The sequence below is a fragment of the Pelophylax lessonae genome (genome assembly GCF_965119305.1).
Source record: "Pelophylax lessonae genome assembly, chromosome: 8".
Classification (NCBI taxonomy): Eukaryota; Metazoa; Chordata; class Amphibia; order Anura; family Ranidae; genus Pelophylax; species Pelophylax lessonae.
In genome coordinates this window covers 273,478,348-273,492,558 of record NC_138775.1, presented here as the reverse complement: position 1 = coordinate 273,492,558, position 14,211 = coordinate 273,478,348, and positions in this window count along the sequence as shown.

The window sequence follows — 14,211 nt, the reverse complement described above, 5'->3', positions numbered from 1 at the left end:
AACTTCTTTGCACTATGTTTATATATTTAACTATTTCACAGAGAGATTCATTTTATATTTTCACTACTGATGCACATGTGCATTTATGTTGTGATTTATATATTCTTGTATTTGATTTTATAGAGCGATGGTTTCTATCACAAACAAATATATTCTGAATAATTTGATACACAGATTTTTTTTTTGTGAGCAAAATTTTGGGAGCGCTGCATTATTTTTGTTACAAAAGTGCCTTCTATTGGTTTGTAGGTGTAATTTGCCCACGGAAAATTATTCCCGCCCCCCCCCCTTATTTATTTATTTTTTTACCATATTAGTTATTTTAGCTTTTATTTTTACTTTTACCATATATTAGTCCTTTTATCGTTTTTTTTTAATTTATTTTTATTTTTTACTATATTAGTTCTTTTAGCTTTTTCTTTTTTTTTTCTTACTATACTAGTTCTTTTAGGTTTTATTTATTTATTTTACGATATTAGTCCTTATTAGCTCTTTTTTTCACTATATTAGTACTTTTACCTTTTTCTTTTTCTGTTTTTGCTATATTAGCTCATTTAATTTTTTTTTTTTTTTTTTAACCCTATTAGTTCTTTTAGTATATTAGTACTTTTATCTTTTATTTACTATATTAGTTCATTTAGCTTTCAAGCAGCAAATAGACACAAGTCATTCAGATAATTTCTGTACTCCGTGCAAAAACACAATAATGAGACATAAATGAATGGCTACAGCATCACTGCATTTGCTTTTTTTTTTTTTTTTTTACCATATTAGTTATTTTACCTTTTTTTTTTTCCTTTTACCATATTAGTGGTTTGAGCTTTTATTTATTTTTTGTTTTCATCATATTAGTCTTTTTAGCGTTTTTTTTAATAAATTTTTTACTATATATTAGTACTTTTAGCTTTTTCTTTTTCTGTTTTTACTATATTAGTTCTTTTAGTTTTTTTTTTTTTTTACTATATTAGTACTTTTAGCTTTTATTTTCCTTCTACCATATTAGTCCTTTTATCGTTTTTTTTTTATTTATTTTTATTTTTTACTATATTAGTTATTTTAGCTTTTTCTTTTTTTTTTCTTACTATACTAGTTCTTTTAGGTTTTATTTATTTATTTTACGATATTAGTCCTTATTAGCTCTTTTTTTCACTATATTAGTACTTTTACCTTTTTCTTTTTCTGTTTTTGCTATATTAGCTCATTTAATTTTTTTTTTTTTTTTAACCCTATTAGTTCTTTTTTTTTTTTTTTACTATATTAGTACTTTTATCTTTTATTTACTATATTAGTTCATTTAGCTTTAAAGCAGCAAATAGACACAAGTCATTCAGATAATTTCTGTACTCCGTGCAAAAACACAATAATGAGACATAAATGAATGGCTACAGCATCACTGCATTTGCTTTTTTTTTTTTTTTTTTTTACCATATTAGTTATTTTACCTTTTTTTTTTTCCTTTTACCATATTAGTTGTTTGAGCTTTTACTTATTTTTTGTTTTCATCATATTAGTCTTTTTAGCGTTTTTTTAATTAATTTTTTACTATATTAGTACTTTTAGCTTTTTCTTTTTCTGTTTTTACTATATTAGTTCTTTTAGTTTTTTTTTTTTTTTTTGCTATATTAGTACTTTTAGCTTTTATTTTCCTTCTACCATATTAGTCCTTTTAGCTTTTTTTTTTTTTTTTTTTACCATATTAGTTTTTAGCTTTTTTTTTGTTTTTTTTTTTTTTTACCATATTAGATCTTGTAGCTTTTATTTTTTACTATATTAGTTAATTTAGCTTTCAAGCAGCAAATAGAGACAAGTCATTCAGATCATTTCTGTACACAATAATGAGACATATATGAATGGCTACAACATCATTGTATTTGCATGTTCATTGTATACAGTCACAAGGTAGAAAATTCCACGTATTCATCTTGGTAACAAAAATATACACTGTCAAATCATACAAAACATGTCACCAACCGTCCAGGAATACTAACTCCTAGACCCACGGGGGCTGACAATTCACACTTTGCCTAAGTAACCATTAAAGATCTTTCTCTTCATCTTTTTATTTTTTTTTTATTTTTTTATGTGTCCCTGTTATGGCAATTATTAAATGGCCAGAAGACAATTTCTCATGAATTTTGGTTCTTAAAAGTGGCCCCAAGATTGTAGGTACAGTAAGTACTTAGAGCAGACTTACTGTATAATCAAATGTTACCTTTCCTGGGATGGATAAAGAGCAAGAGGAGGACTTTTTACTGCTTCTCCAGGTCAGGTGACCTCTGTTGGTCATACAAGCCTGGAAAGAGTTGGTCACATGATATCTCCTGGGGGGTGGAAGGACTGCTAGCATAAACCTTGATCCAAAAATATTTAATGTGTCTAAATGTCTAGGCTTATGTATGGAAGTAGCACTATATTGTCAAAAGTATTGGGACGCCTGCCTTTACACGCACATGAATTTTAATGGCATTCCAGTCTTAGTCCGTAGGGTTCAATATTGAGTTGGCCCACCCTTTGCAGCTATAACAGCTTCAACTCTTCAGGGAAGGCTGTCCACAAGGTTTAGGAGTGTGTCTATGGGAATTTTTTGAAGCGCATTCGTGAGGTCAGGCACTGATTTTGGGCGAGAAGGCCTGGCTAGCAGTTGTCGCTCTAATTAATCCCAAAGGTGTTCATATTTGGGGTGGAGGAACTTGACTGGCCTGCACAGAGTGCTGACCTGAACCCGATAGCTCATCCTTGTCTTTATGGACCTTGCTTTGTGCACTGGTGTGCAGTCATGTTGGAACTGGAAGGGGCCATCTGCAAACGGTTCCCACAAAATCAAAAGCATGAAATTGTCCAAAATGTCTTGGTATGCGAACGCCTTAAGAGTTCCCTTTACTGGAACTAAGGGGCCAACCCCTGAAAAACAACTGCAACACCATAATCCTTCCTCCACCAAATGATTTGGACCAGTGCACAAAGCAAGGTCCATAAAGGTATGGATGAGCGAGTTTTTGGTGAAGGAACTAGATTGGCCTGACCTCAACCCGATAGAACACCTTTGGGATGAATTAGAGCGGAGACTGCAAGCCAGGTCTTCTTGTCCAACATCAGTGCCTGACCTCACAAATGCGCTTCTGGAAGAATGGTCAAACATTCCCATAGACACTCCTAAACCTTGTGGACAGCCTTCCCAGAAGAGTTGAAGCTGTTATAGCTGCAAAGGGTGGGCCAACTCAATATTGAACCCTACGGAGTAAGACTGGGATGCCATTAAAGGTAATGTGCGTGTAAAGGCAGGCGTCCCAATACTTTTGGTAATATAGTGCAGCACTGGAGGGACCATGGAGCAGCATTTTCTTCAGGTAAGGATTCTGTCACTTTCTTTATCCAGCCACCAAGGCTATGAGCAGCTTTGAGAATTAATTCACCTAAAACATCTTAAACACAAAATATTTTAAAAAGGAAAGAACTTGGCGTCCTTATACTAAGATGCCTGAGCGTGCCATTAGGAATTACCCCTCTTCTTCTCAGTGTCATTTGCTAAGCAATACTTCCAAGGTCAACTGGCACCCAAAAAATTTGGCAGATTAAAAGTCGAGATATAAATTTTTATTAAAAAGGTCTTCCCTTTTTAAATCTGCAAAAGTGTCAGTTTAGAAAAATAGAGATTACAAACATAGCTGAACAACAAAGACGAAGTTACCTGTGTAAAATAATCTTTTTTAGTGTATTATTTATGTACCTTGAATTGGTCGATGTGTGGCATTCATGGCGTTCGGTCACACTAGATTTTCACAATAAGGGCTGGAAATGGGTGGCACAGGATTTAATCCAGGGATTCACAAAACTACGGCCTTCAAGCTGTTGCGGAACTACACTCCCATGAGGCATTATAGATATATGATGGGAATTGTAGTTCCTGAACAACTGGAGGGCCGTAGTTTGAAGACCCCTGATTTAATCCTTCCCAACTCTGGAGGTTCAACTTCATGGCGATTGTAGAGTGCCGCTATGAGGGCTCGTTCACAGCTGGGTGTGTGTCTGAGGCGCCGGCAGGATTCTTAAAATCGCACTGCACCAAAACGCGCGGTACTGCAGTAACATGTGCTTGGGTGGGAGCGAAAGAGCGCAAGTTTGCTAAATGCCTGAGTGTGCCATTAACCACTTCTGGACCGGAAGGATTTGCCCCCTTAATGACCAGGCCATTTTTTGCAATTCGGCACTGCATTACTTTAACGGAAAATTGTGTGGTCGTGCAACGCTGTACCCAAAAAAAATTTTTTTTTTGACATGGGTTCCTATGGAACACGTTCACATCAATGCATTTTTGTGCCTCTGCATTTTGGAAAGGGTCAGGGACTTTTTTCCCCCCTGCAAAATGCAGCATTTTGCATGTAATAGTCTTCAATGAGCAGGCATTAAAAGCGCAAGTCCTGCGTTTTTGATGAGCTGTGCACTATATAATCTGCTTAACAACAAGTTGGCCAAAAAAGAAAAATAATCAAAAACGCATGAAAAACACATGACCAAAAAATGCAGAAAGCACAGCAAAAAGCACTGCTGAAACGCTCAAAAATAGCATGCATGGGTGTGAATTGAGCCTTACTCAGGAGCATAAAAATAACCTTTTGCTAGCTCTACTAAAAAAAAAAAAAAAAAAGTCCAATAAAGAAAATTAAAAATGTATTTTCCATTTGAACCAGGAGATACCCTGATCCAAGCCCTGGTAATAGGAGAAAAAAAAAAAGTAAGGTAAAATTTAATTTTCCATTTGAACTTGAGATACCCTGATCCAATCCCTGGTAATAAAAGAAAAAGGTAAAATGTATTTTCCACTTGAACCTGAGAGACCCTGATCCAACCCCCTGGTAATCGAAAAAAAAAAAAACATAAAAAAAAGGTAAAATGTATTTTCCATTTGAACTTGAGATACCCTGATCCAACCCCTGGTAATAATAATAATAATAATAAAAAAAAAGGTAAAATGTATTTTCCATTTGAACTTGAGATACCCTGATCCAACCCCTGGTAATAATAATAATAAAAAAAAAAGGTAAAATGTATTTTCCATTTGAACTTGATACCCTGATCCAACCCCTGTGAGCCTCAAATATTAATAAAAACATTTAAAATTTAAATTTTCCATTTGAACTTGAAATACCCTGATTCAACACCGGTGCGAGACAGTAAAATAATTAAAAAAATTATTTTCTCCTATTTTTTAAATAGATATTCGTAAAATTGGTTGAAAAAAACTCAAGAAGAAGAAAAAATATATATTTTGATAAAATACTGACCAATGATCTCAGAGAAAACAAAACAAAAAAATAAATAAAATAGAACACAATTACACAAATGGATTTAGAAAATCAACATTCAACATTTTAATAGGTTTATAACATGGACCAAGAATTTTCTTGAAAAATGGCAATAGTGTTATATGTTTAAAACATTACACTGTCGTCGACTACAAAAAAGGAACATTACAAAAAAATGGTGGAAATATTAAAAAAAAAAAAAAAGGTGCTAGTCTGATTTTGGTAAGAGATGGCTGTAGTCTGTACCTTTATTAAGCGTTTTATACACACACAATTAAAACATACATATACAATCAGAGGCCTGGAATTATACAAGTGTCTCAATGGAGTTTCCTTGGCATTTAGTGTTGGATCAGAAATGAATGAAGTTGAGTGGAACACAATTTTACAATGAATTATAAAAACAACATTTGCCACTAGTACACCTTTCAGTGGTAGACAGTCAAAGGAAGCTTCATTTTTACATTAAAGCAAAACCAAGATTTAAGTCTGCGAGGGTTTTTATTTTTTTATTCATCTCCAAATGATACAAAATATCCTTATGTATGAAATACAGCACTTAAGCGTGAATAGCTGCTCTGTAGCAGGAAAAGTTACCCGTGATGAAAATTTAAAAAATTATTAAAAAAAAACGACCTGGGTTTTTTACGTGAATTCCACCCCTGTGATGCCCGGATGTGATCCGCTATGAGGACAGATCATGGCCTATGAGAATGAATCTATTTCTTCCGTATGAGTGAAAGAAAAGAAGAGCGTTGTACTTATGGTAAAGGATCACTAAGACAAGTTGGTTTGCATTAAAGAATTACAAACCTACAAATATATATAAACCAATAATACTTCAGACTGGAAGATGCATATATTATATGGCCAAACAATTGTGGACACCTGACCATCACACCAATATGAACTTTTTGGGCATCCCATTCCAAAACCATGACCATTAATATGGAATTGGAGTCCTCTGCAGTTATAACTTCTATTTTTTTGGGAGGGTTTTATAGAAGATTATGAATTGGGAATTTGCATCTATTTAGCCTCAAGGTTTTTGTAAACACATTTACAGTTACATTTTCAGGATAAGCTTTTGAGGTTTATCCCCTTCTTCGCAGTCCAAGCAGTAGTCCTAAAAATGGAACGGTTAGGCACAGTTCACACTGGGGCGACTTGTCATGCCCCATTCAGTGCAATGGAACCATTGCTCCGATTTAGAAAAAGGTTCCTGCACTACTTGGGGGCGACTTCAGAGCGACTTGCATTGATTTCTATTAAAGAAGAAGTTTGCAAGATCAAGTCGCACTGTGTGGCGTGGCTTCAAAGTCAGGTGACTTTGAAGCTGCACTAGCGTGAACCAAGACTTAAGCCTCGTACACACGCAACGAATTTCCGCCGACCGGTCATCCGTCTTTTGTCCAGAGTGGCGTCCGTCCGTTGGTTGGAATGTGCTCTAGCCTGCACACGAAATTTCCCGTAATTCTACTTCAGAAGTGATGTCATGTGTTGGATTGCTTTCTATGTGTTCTTTCATCTCTGAGCATGCCTAGTCTTGCTCATAAGATTTTCCCCCGTCGAAATCTGTACTAATCAGACGAAAATCGGACGTGTGTTGACGGAGGACAAGAATTTTAATGCCTGCACATCAGGATTTTGTCAGCCGAAAAGTAGGAGTCGGGTGTCGAAAGCACCATACTAACAATCCGAAAATCGGCAGATAGGTCGTCGGACGAAATTTCCCTTCCGAATTTCTTATCGTGTGTACGGGGCTTTGGACCTGGCTCGTTTACACTAATGGCTTGGGGGCAGTTGAGTTGCGTTTTTACTTTCTCTCTACTGCTACCCCCTTTAGCTGGAAAGGCAGAAGCTGAGATGCTCTGCTTTGTGGCCACTGCAGGAGTTATACCCTATGTTGCATTTGGCAGGCACTACTGCCCAGAAAAAGGGACCAATTCCATGGAATGGGGCCGCACTGCAACCACATGCAACGCACAGGGTTGTCTGGCATTTAGAGGGTTCAAACAGGTAGTGGGGGGAGGCAATGCAAGCTTATGGTGCATGTTCAGATTGCTCTTTAGAGAGAACTACAAGTCTAACCAAGGCCTTAGTGCAGGTCTCGACAAATCCCAGACGCCCTGTTGCTCCACACACCCTGGTTAAGTGCTCAATCCCCCCCCCTATGTATCCTTGGGCTCAGTTTGCCCATTTGCGGGCTTGGGACCGGCATAGCAGGTTCCACTGGGTAGAGGGGAGGGAGGAGAATGGATACACGTCCACTCTCCTCCCCTTCTGGTTGCTGACCCAGAAGTGACATCACATGTTTTTCCGGCCATAAAGGTTGGGGAAGAATGTAATGCAGTGTGATGTGCAATGCATTACATTCAGTGGAGCACGGGGGATACATGCAGAGTCTATTAGACCATGGATGTCTCATTAAAGAGAACCTGTCACCAAACAAATCATCACATGTACACAGGGGCACCGTCATGCTGGATCAGAAAGGTGCTCCTCCCTAAACTGTTCCTCAAAAAGTTGGAAGCTGGTCTAAAATGTTTTTGCATTCTGTAGCATGAACAGTACCCTTCAGAGGAAACACCTGAGCTCAATCGTTTGGTGGAGCGTTGATGTAGTTTTGACCATACAGTATATGCATTTTATTCATATGGGTAGAAGATACGGTCTCTGAGCTGGTAGTTCTTGTACAGTACCATTATAAGTTAGTCTAGGCACACACACACACCTGAAAGCCACATCTCTGCCAGTCATGTTTTTGGAAATAAAAGGGACAGATGGGTGACAGACAGAGGACATCAGGACAGTATGGAGAATGGTCATCCTCCATGAAAAAAAGAATTCTGTCCCCATCCATCCATGAAAAAAACAACTCTGTCCCCCATCCATCAATGAAAAAACCAACCCTGTCCCCATCCATCGCTGAAAAAGCAACTCTGTCCCCATCCATCCCTGAAAAAGCAACTCTGTCCCCATCCATCCATGAAAACACAACTCTGTCCCCATCCATCCATGAAAAAACCAACTCTGTCCCCCATCCATCCATGAAAACACAACTCTGTCCCCATCCATCCCTGAAAAAGCAACTCTGTCCCCATCCATCCATGAAAAAACCAACTCTGTCCCCAATTACAATCCACCGACAGCAGTCAAACTCCTCTCACGTTTCCTTGCATGTTGCTAGTTCTGAGTCTTTTATTCTGAAATATTTATCTAACCCTCTGCATGATGGCATGTGCAGCAAATCTTTCTAACATTCACACGCTGGTCAGTTTGAATCGGCTGGTAAACAAAAAAAAAATAAAAAATTCAGCACAATCCTCAGGAAAACTGAAACCACGCACTGTCTGAATACTGCTTACTCCTCTCCTGAGAGAGTGGGAGAGAGATTCATTCAGAAATCTCAGCAAAGATAAAAACCGCAGTCACACATTAGTACAAAGTACAAACACTGGATCCGGGACTTGTAGGCAGAGCGGGATGTTTACACTAGAAACCCGAGGGGGAACTTTCACTGATGATTGCTGCAAATACGAGAGTAAAATTACACTTGTTTTTCCCACTGTTTTCTCACATCGCCCCGATGCCGAGCTCAGATCCAACAACTGCCCTTCCTCTTCCCATCGCTCAGCTAATACCATATTTGGTGATGTGTCACGAAAACCTTATCATTACTACATTGCAAACAGAAGAACTATTTAATTTTAATCCTAAAAGAGTACCAGTGATATAAAGCAGTCCCCAATGTGCAAATTGAAGCAAATTAGCCAATCAGAAAACAGGGAAGAAAATACTTGACAAATGCACCAGTTTCCATAATTAAAAAAAAAGTTGGTCTAAAATGAAGGAATTTTCACATAGATGAAGAACCCTATAAAAATTGTAAAAACACTAAACCCATCTATCTTGGATCTCTAGATCTGCCTTTTTCAAACTTTTTGACATGGGGGAACCCTTGAAATAACTTTCACGTTTCAGGGATTTGATGGTAATAATTACTGTATCTAGAACTCACCAGTCATTAGCATGAACAGTAGGTCAAGTAAGACTTGCCCCCCTTTTATTGGTGGTCAGTGAAACCCTTACATGTATGGTGAGTGGAGACAGACTCCTTAAGATTGGTAGTCAGTGACAGAAGAACCACTCTAGATTGGTGATAATTGGGAAAAAGGCCCTAATACTCTTTTGGTCAGCGAGGGAAAGGGCCCCATTACTCTGGTGGTCAATGAGGAGAAGGGCCCCATTACTTTGGCGGTCAGTGAGGAGATGGGCCTCATTACTCTGGCGGTCAGTGAGGAGATGGGCCCCATTACTCTGGTGGTCAGTGAGGAGATGGGCCCCATTACTCTGGCGGTCAGTGAGGAGATGGGCCCCATTACTCTGGCGGTCAGTGAGGAGATGGGCTCCATTACTCTGGTGGTCAGTAAGGAGATGGGCCCCATTACGCTGGCGGTCAGTGAGGAGATGGGCCCCATTACTCTGGCGGTCAGTGAGGAGATGGGCCCCATTACTCTGGTGGTCAGTGAGGAGATGGGCCCCATTACTCTGGTGGTCAGTGAGGAGATGGGCCCCATTACTCTGGTGGTCAGTGAGGAGATGGGCCCCATTACTGTGGCGGACAGTGAGGAGATGGGCCCCATTACTCTGGTGGACAGTGAGGAGATGGACCTCATTGCCCTGATGGTCAGTCAGGAGAAGAGCCCCCATTACCCCCTGGAGGTCAGTGAGAAGGGCCCCCATTACTCTGGTGGTCAGTAAGGAGAAGGGCCCCCATTACCCTGGTGGTCAGTGAGAAGGTCCCCCATTTCTCTGGTGGTCAGGGAGCAGAAGGGCGCCCATTACCCTGATGGTTAGTGAGAAGGGCTCCCATTAGGGGTGGTCAGTGAGCAGAAGAGCCCACATTATCATGGTGGTCAGTGAGCAGAAGGGCTCCCATTACTTATGGTGGTCAGTGAGAAGGGCCCCCCATTACCCTGGTGGTCAATGAGAAAGGCCTCATTACTTTGGTGGTCAGTGAGGAGAAGGGCCACTTTTACAAGGTGATCAGTGAGATGGTGCCCCATTACTCTGGTGGTCAGTGAGAAGTGCTCTCAATACTCTGGTGGTCAGTGAGAAGGGCCCCTGTTACTCTGGTGGTTACTGAAAAGAAGGGCCCCATTACTCTGGTGAAGGATAATCCTATATGGTACTATGCAAAGGGTTCACTTTTACTTTCACTCTGATGAGTGTGTTTGGCCCTGAAACACGTTGGATTTATTCCGCTATGAATCAAGGTTATCATTAATCAATTCTGGGCACTTTCCCTATTCCTGAGGGTGAACCCATTTTGTGGAGTGCTTCTGAACTGGAGCCAGTGTGCCGAGTGACCCTTAGAAAATCTGAATCCAGTGCACTGCTGGTTCTTTTGTTTGGTCTATTACATATGTGGTCAGTGAGTAAAATGTCCCTTACATTGGTGACCAGTGGGAAGAATTGCTCCTTACAAAGGTAACCAGTGGGAAGAAGCAAGCTCTTCATACAGAAAGCTCATTCTGTCAGTGGTTACTCATCTGAAAGTCAGAAAGTGCTCAATGCTCAAGGACCTCTCGCAATCTAAGAGGAAACCCTAGTTGAGAAAGGTTGCTCTAGATGCCAATGACTTAACCACTTCTGGACCGGAAGGATTTTCCCCCCCTAATGACCAGGCCATTTTTTGCGATACGGCATTGCGTCACTTTAACTGACAATTGCAATTGACAATAAAAGAAATTTAAAAATCACATTTTTTTTTCATCATTTTAGGCCAATTTGTATTCTGCTACATATTTTTGGTAAAAAAATAAAATCCCAATAAGTGTATGTTGATTGGTTTGCGCAAGAATTATCGCGTCTACAAACTAGGGGAAAGATTCATGTCATGTTTATTTATTTTTTAACAAGCAATGGCGGCGATTAGCGTTTTTTAGCGGGACTGCGACATTGCGGCAAATAGATCGGACCTCTAACTGACCTTTTTGACACTTTTGGGGGGACCAGTGACATTATTACAGTAATCAGTGCTACAAATATGCACGGTTACTGTACTGACACTGTCAGGGAACAGGTTAACACCAGGGACGATCAAAGGATTAAATGTGTCCCCTAGGGGGTGCTTTCTAACTGTTGGGGGGTGGGTGGGTGGGCTTGCTGCATGAACACAGAAACCTGTGTTCCGAAATAATAGGATCCCTGTGTTCATTACTGACAGAACAGCGGTCTGCTAGGGAGCATTCGCAGGTGCCCTGCGGCGTTCGCGGGTGCCCTGCGGCAATCGCTGCCACCGGACACGCTGATTGGCTCCCCCTGTGGCCAATGGGGGTACGCGCGCACAGTCCCGCAATGCGACGTACAGGTACGTCATTTCAGGGGACAGAGCCGACAAGCGGTTAAAGAAAAACCCAAAGTGTAAAAACACTTTTAAACATATATTGTATATTGGTTACAACTAGTGGTTCTTATCCCTTTTCTCACATGCTGTAATAAGCTATACGATCAAGCCAATACATGTGGGTACACAACAGTGGTTGCTGAAATCCACTGAAGGGCATCCAACAAGACCTGTTAGTGTGTACAGTCCTTTACATAATAAGTACGCTAAATATTTGGCAACAGAACGCACTACACCTAACATCTTATTAACACTGACTGCTGGAGCGATAGCTAAACACTGCCTATTAACATGTACATCAGCTGGACCAATCTTGATGGGAACCTAGAAAAGATAGCAATAAGGCAGCTGCCATTGCTACTTTCAGGTTTTGAGGTTGCCAGCCCCACAACAGTCATCCTTTTACTTACTTCTTTGGCCATGCCCATGGGCGTCCGCAGAACTTTTTCCGGGGGGGGGGGCATCATTTTAAAGGTCAGCCATACTCCGCCCCTTTTCAACAATGTCATGAAGGGGCTTGGTCATTATCACATAAAGCGCAGGCATTCAAAGGTTTTAGAAGCCTGATACAAAAGCAAAGCGACCCTCTCGGTTTTGGGCTTGTGCAGGCGGCGCACACTTGCACGTGACGTCAGTACGTGCTGTGATGTCACGTTCCGTGCCTCTGTGCACGGGGCCACAAATCTCCTCCATTTTCTTGCCCCGGCCTCCCCTTCTCCTAGAACAGGGGTATCCAAACGATGGCCCTCCAGCTGTTGCGTGAGGGCAATGAGGGTTGCGTGAGGGCAATGCCCATGAGGCATTGTAAATCTCAGACATTCACAACATAACTAGGGATGGTGGGAATTGTAGTTCCTGAACAGCTGGAGGGCCATAGTTTGGACACCCCTGTCCTAGAATGATAGCACCGGGGCTTGGTGCTGAGGACAGTGGTCCACGTGTCTGCTGATGTCAGTCACCGTGCAAGCCGCGACTCGAAAGTATTTATTTTTAAAAGGTTAAAAATAAGCGGCTCTTTACCAGTTTTCAGAGCACTGATCGCCGCTCACGTGACCCGCCGCCTCTCTACTCCTCTCGGCCTCTCCTCCTCCCCCCTCCCAACTGACGTCAGTGGGGAATCCTCAGCCCCGCCCGCTGCAGGCAGCAGTCAGACAGGGAGAGGTGTGCACTGGCGGGTCACGTGAGTGGATATCTGCATTCTGAAAACTGGTAAAGAACGGCTTATTTTTTTTAAAACACATACACAGACCCCGGGGGCACGGGCACACAGGATTATTAAACAGAGCAGACAGGATAGTATAAAGTGGCTTAACAACCACTTTAAAGGGAAAGTGGAGATTTCAGGGGGGGGCACTTGCCCCCCATGCCGACGCCCATGCCATAACATTGTGTGAATGTACACCAATCGAAGTGTTACATTTTTCGAGGGGCTGTTTCAAATTACTTAAATGGCAAAACACGTCAACACGCTGCAATGTGTTGGTGGAAACTCATCCTTCTGAAAAAGTTAATTGTATTTTTCCTGCACTAGAAAACGCACAACGCATCTGGAGAACACCGTCAGCCCCAATACCCTGAAAGGTTCCCTTGAAGAATGTGTAGGTGACCACATTGTCAATCCAGAAACAAGTACTACAGCGATGTCACCAGTTCCCAGGAGACTGGTTCCCCTCCTGGCCACGTTCACAAAAACATCTACCTCCAATGTGTGTGGTCAATGGATAAGCTAAAATTCCTCAAACAGAATGATTGATGAGTCCGAAAACATGTTGGTAGCCGTTATAAAGAAAGCTCTACAGACCAGAGCCTAAGCTCCATCCACTCATACAGAGATCATCTATGGCTCCGACTGGTCGACTACTAAGCTCTCAAATGAGTCGCTTGTAGCTGGATGCCAACTGGCCATCCATCACCGATGTGGGTGACGTTCACCCCTCTCAATCCCAGAGAATTTGTTAAAAACACACATACACACACAAACACTGTCCACTATGGCACATTAGGAGTGTACTAATCCAATAAAATACATGACCCTCCCCCACAATTACCTGAACCCGAACCGTAAATCGGAATGCCACTTAAACCCCCCCCCCCCCTCATTAAACTTTTAATTATTTGCTATTTAATAAAATACTCAGTAACCAATTAAAACACACACACATATCAAGAAAGAAGTTGTATTAAAAATATATATATATATTTATACTGAAATTTCATCACCTGTGCGGGAAAATTTACAGTATGGCGTTACGACAGAGCACCAGTATGTTTTAGTGGATTCCAAACAGTTTTTGGGACATTTATTGCCAAAATGGAGTTTCTAACACTTTACTTGGCTGATTTTAGGTGCACGTAAGCACAAAATACAAAATTTTTAAAAAGGAAAAAAAAAAAAAGTGCAGTCAGTGAAATCTATATATTTAATGCAACACTGCAAGCCTAGAACGTGAGCAGAGAATACATGAATCCTGTGCGCTCTACATATGCTACTATAGT